This window comes from Camellia sinensis, chromosome 11 (assembly GCF_055761805.1).
Source record: "Camellia sinensis isolate YWXY chromosome 11, ASM5576180v1, whole genome shotgun sequence".
Classification (NCBI taxonomy): Eukaryota; Viridiplantae; Streptophyta; class Magnoliopsida; order Ericales; family Theaceae; genus Camellia; species Camellia sinensis.
Window position 1 is genome coordinate 175,081,354 of NC_138971.1, and position 5,587 is coordinate 175,086,940.

At 32.3% G+C, this 5,587-nt stretch overlaps 1 long non-coding RNA gene across 1 annotated transcript; it reads left to right on the top strand.

Annotated features, from left to right (window-relative positions):
* The first annotated feature begins 1,028 nt into the window (after window positions 1-1,028).
* Window positions 1,029-2,122, top strand: LOC145803358 (uncharacterized). Its single transcript, XR_014345462.1, has 3 exons — window positions 1,029-1,157; window positions 1,416-1,448; window positions 1,521-2,122. It is a non-coding gene; the product is annotated as an uncharacterized LOC145803358 (long non-coding RNA).
* Window positions 2,123-5,587: the final 3,465 nt, after the last annotated feature.

Sequence of the window (5,587 nt, forward strand, 5' to 3'; positions counted from 1 at the left end):
AAAGTTTAAGGAGAGAAGAGGAGGAGAGGGGTGGAGGGGAAAAAAAAGTACAAAATTACCAAAAGATCCAACAAAAGACCCAATACGTAATAGACCCCAAAAAAATAAATTTTCTAAAATTTTGAGTAATGAAACAAATATAATAAAAAACAAAAAAATTGCTTAGAGTTTATACCTTTGATTATATCGAAAACCCATAAATTGATGACCTATAACAAAAAGACACAACACAACATGAAAATGGCGGAAAGAAACAAACTGAAATTTAGGAAAACTAATTATTAAAGGGAGAAAGGCACTCCCATATATACTTTAAATGGACAAAGTAAAAAATGGCCAAAGTAAAATGCTTCCAAAGCCATCCAATAGATAATTTACTTGTGACTAAAGCCATTCCCAAATATATTCTAATCCAAACTTAAACCAATGCCTTATAGATAGAGTGTAACTTTATGGTAACTGTTACATAAAAGAACAATTCAATCCAATAAAACATAGCCCATGAAATATAATTCTGACAAAACAAAATTCTCAGACCAACCTCAATGTAAAATGCAACTACTCCCAAGTCTTCTTATTAGTCCCAGCAATAATATGTCCCCAGAAAAACCACCATATGTATTGATTAAAAATCAGCATATGTATTGATTAAAAATCAGCATCCAATTGTGCATGTAGTGACGAAAACCCAATAGACTTCATGTGTGAAATAATGAGAAAAAGGGAGGGCTAACTAAACCAAAAAGAGAACGCTGGTTTAAAAAAAAAACAAAAAAAAAGTGACAAAAACCCAATAGGGCATGCTATTTTCTTTTTATAATTGTTATAATTTGAAATGTCAATTTTATTGAATAAGTTCTAATGGTTAAAAAGAAAATTGACATTTCAGCCAAATTGCCACTCACACCTTGAAACACATTACAAATCAGTAGAAAACACCAGCACCCAGAAACAGCCAACACCAGCAAACACGACAGAGATGGGTGACAGAGACCAGAAATCTAACCATATTTATAACATCTATAAACACCCACAAACCTGAAATCCATGTATTAAACAAACAGAAAAAGCAAAATTATTTATTTATTTTGCTAGGCCACCTGTTGTTTTTCATTTGGAAATGACTGATAAAGCACATATTACTGGAATTTTGCAAAGTAAGTGTTTTGTCTGTTTTTTTGGCCTTTAATGTCTGGGGCTACTTTATGTCCAATTATTTATTTCTTGCTTGTAGATTTTTATTTATTTATTTCTTTATTTAATTTTATTATTATTTTTATAAATTCATTTTTTTAGCTGCCTTATCACTTGATTGTACCACATTACCTATATGATTTGTTAGTTGTATGCTTAATGCTTTTCTAAAAATGTTGTATCTTTATTGCTTTCTAATTGGCTTCAGGGCTTTTCCTCAGGTGGATCTGTGTGACCTGGATTAGATGGAGCAGGTAAAGAACTTCTCATTCCGGTTATTTAGTTATTTTTGTATTTTATTAGACTGATGTCTTTGAACATTGCAGTACGAAAAAGTTGAGAAGATTGGTGAAGGAACCTATGGTGTGGTCTATAAGGCTCGGGATCGAGTAACCAATGAAACTACAGCTTTAAAGAAGATTCGTTTGGAGCAGGAAGATGAGGGTGTACCAAGCACGGCAATTAGAGAAATTTCTCTATTGAAAGAGATGAAGCATGGAAACGTTGTCAGGCATGTTTCCAATTTCCATAATATGTTTATTTAAATTTAGGTGAATTTTGGTGTTTCTGTTGATAGCACTATGTTTTTAGTATGAGCCATTAAATATCCTGAATTGAGCTACACAACTATAAAAAAAATCCTAGTCTTGAGCTACACAACATGTATGTGCCGAATTGAGTCAACCTGTCTTTCATCCAAATATTCTTTGTTTTGTGACTATATTTATTTGTACTCTTCTTGTTATTATTGGTGTATTTAATTTAATCACTCCTTTCATTTATTTGCATACTTCTATGTATCATACAGGCTTTAAGATGAGCAAAATGTATATTTTTTTGACAACTTCATGAGTTGGTCTACATTGTCGGCTGAAATTGCATCCTTAGAAAAATTGAAATTGGATGAGAGTAGGAACAATCCTTATGAAATGCGTGACGTAGGAGGAGCAACATGATTTGATGATGTGCATTTCTAATTCAAAGTCGTTTCTGAATTCTGTATTCTAACAGCTGTTTATGCAAGCATGCACCAATAACAGCATGTTTCTAGCTTGTGCTTTAAATCAATCGTAAATTATATACACACAAAAAAAAACATGAAATTGCTTTAAATCAATCACACACTTAAAATTCAATACAAAACATGTAAATTCTAAAAACAAACTTCAAAATTCAAATAATTAATAAACAAAACTTTCAAAAACCGAGCTTCCTTATTATATAAATGATTTAAAGCAATACCCTTTGTTCATAAAACAAAACATATTTATAAGTTTGTTGACCCTTTATGTTTCAGTTGTCAGTAATAATTTAATCTATCTATCTAAATCTATCTACCTTTGCCTAATCAAATCTTTGTTAGTTGAAATGGTCACTGTCTAAGCCTCCCTACACTTCAACAACTTCGGAGTTAGTAGAGATAGAGGTCAATGGCCATGTTTCATTACTTTCATTGGAAATAAGATTTAAAAAAAAAAGAGATAAATATGAATAAAATATAAATTAATTTTTTTTTCATTTCCATTTTACATTCCAAATCTCTATTCAAATTCATCGTCTAAACATAGCATAAAAGAAAATTATTCGGTACCCATGAGACATCATATGGCACATTTCACACACCAATCACAAACTAATAGTATGTCTGTTGCTATTTTTTCAGAGAAAGACTCTCCTTTATGGGGCTTAATTCTAAAATCGTACTGATCATCTGAATCATCTACCTCATCGAATCATCAATGCAGGTTTAAAATTGCACCTTATAAAAAAAATATAAAAAAATATAAAGAGATGAGATATGAAGGAACCTATCCCTCTGATAATATATATCTAATTATTTACCTTGGAGTTTGGAGGGTTCTTTCGGAATTTGGGTTTGCTACCTTTTCGCTTCTGTGTATGAGGCTAACGCAAGTCACGTGCCGTCAACGGAGTGCAATCTTCATCAGGTTTGCTCACATGAACCGTATGTACGATTGTTTCTTTGTTGAACACCATTGTTCCCTGTTCCTCTTTTGCAACGGCTCCGTCGTCAATGGGGTTTGGGGCTGCCATTGTTGATGAAGATTGAAAGAGAGATGGAGGAAGAGAGATGATGGAGAGAGTAATACGGGGTTTGGGGCTCAGTCGCTGGCAAGGGTTGGGCGGAATGGGCTCCGCTGGAGGTAGAGAGAGAGAGGGGGTGCCGTCAGAGAGATGGAGGGAGGAAGAGAGAAGATGATGAGAGGGAATGGGCTCCGACAGGGAAGGTTGGGCTCTGATGGAGAAAAGAGAGAGACAGAGAGAGAGAGAGAGAGGGGCTGCGTTTTCAAAATTTGAAATCAAAAAGAGTTAAATGGGAGAGACAAATGGGAGTGAGAGAGAGTGAGAGGCTGTCTGTTGAGAATCAGAGACAAATGGGGTGAGATATTTTGAGCCATTAGATTAAATCAATCTAACGATTCAAATTTTGACACAGGTATAAAGATCACATCAAAATTCAAAAACCGAGCTTCCTTATTATATAGATTTTTTGAGAAATGTCTACCTTGTTTTACAATGCAAAGGACCATGAACAATTTGCGTGACTCATGTACCATATTAGAAAAACAATTCAAGTCTAGCACATAATCCAATATATGTGCACTTAGAATTTTTCAAAATTATTTAATGTCATGAGACCAGTCATTGGGAATGTTATTTAGAGTTTTAATCTAATTTTATTCCGAACTTAGAGCTTGAGAAAAATATTGGTTGTAATCGTGTCACAATCAACCAAATGAGTTGAATGAGATTGAACTTAAGATGTTCTTGTAATCAAATTATGCATAATGCATTCACATCCATATATTGGCTCAAATTAAAATTTTGGTAAAAAAATTATTCAAAAATTATTTAAACTTTTTGTTTCATACTTATATCAAATTGAGTTTTATTCATTTTTTACTCAAATGAAAAAAGATTTAATTTAAATATTGAATCAGACATCCAATAGTTTGGTAAATAACATTGTTAAAATATGATGAGATATTTTTTTTTAAAAAAAAAATCTAAATAAAAATTAAAGACTGTTTGATTTTGAGATTTTCAAAAATGATTTTTAATTTTTTTTTGTTTTTAGCGAAATTTTTAAATATTTAAAAAAAATATTTCTGAACTTATATGGACTTAAAAAATAAAATATTTGTAAAGAAATATTAAAAAAATTGTATTTAGTGATTTTTTAAAATTATGTTCATATATATATATATATTTTTATAGTTTTTAGGTATATTTAAATTAAATAAGTAAAAAAAATACTTAAAATAATTCAAAAAGCCCACTAAATTACGTAATAGCGCAACAATCAATTTCCAAACAGAATAAAAGTTTATCATTAGAATTTTTATTGAAATATTTACTTAAACCAGTGCGTAAGAACTTCAATCATGATTGGAGGATATAATTTAAATGTATTATAGAACTTTTTTAAAAAAAATCAAACTATTTTAACTTAATTTGTTAAAACTCATTTGAAATTGAACAAACTAAGCTTTTAATATATTTTTTAAGCCCTTTAAGTTTTAATTGTTTGAAAATTTTTAAATAAATTATATTTTATTTTAAATTTTTTTATTTAAAATTATGTCAATTCTTTATTTTTCTAGTGTACATTGTCTAGATGAACATTTTTCACACACACTGAGAGAGAGAGAGAGAGAGAGAGAGAGAGAGAGGTAAAATTATTATTTTTTAAATCAAAACTAAACTGATAAAGCTTCCACAATCAACTAAAAATCATAATAATGTACGTAAATACAAAAAATAAAATAAAATAAAAATAAAAATTTAGAACACTTTGCTATTGATAGCTTTGAGAGCCTTTCCAATTTGCTTGACATTTCTGGTCAACATCTTCACGTTAGCAAAGAACCCTTCTTGCCTGTACGGCATCAACAACCGCCTCCTCCGATCTCTCTCCTGGGCCACCGTCACTCCTCCTCCGGCCACCGGCTGCTTCACTCTTCCGGAGACGCAGTAGGTTCCTGCCGGAACTCCGTCGAGCTCATCTCTGCCAAAAATGGGGTAAACAGGAATGATCTCATCGGCAGGGGTGGGGAACTCAAAATCATCATCTTCATCTTCATCTTCATCTTCATCTTCATCTTCGTAGCTCTTCCTTTCTTCTTCTTCTTGGACCCCTGGCATCTGATCAGTCTCAGTTTCGTGCGTTTTTCCTCTTAGCTGCTCTTCCAAATTACTGCTGCGGTTCCGTAGAGAGTCCACCTGCTCTTCCAATTCTCTGACCCTGTTCTGTGCACCTTGAAACGCGTTCATAATTTCATATACACGGCTCTCAAAGTAGCCGTAGTCTTCCTCAATCGCTCTGAGATTCTCCATGAGCAACTTCACTTCATCTTCTTTCTGGGTACGC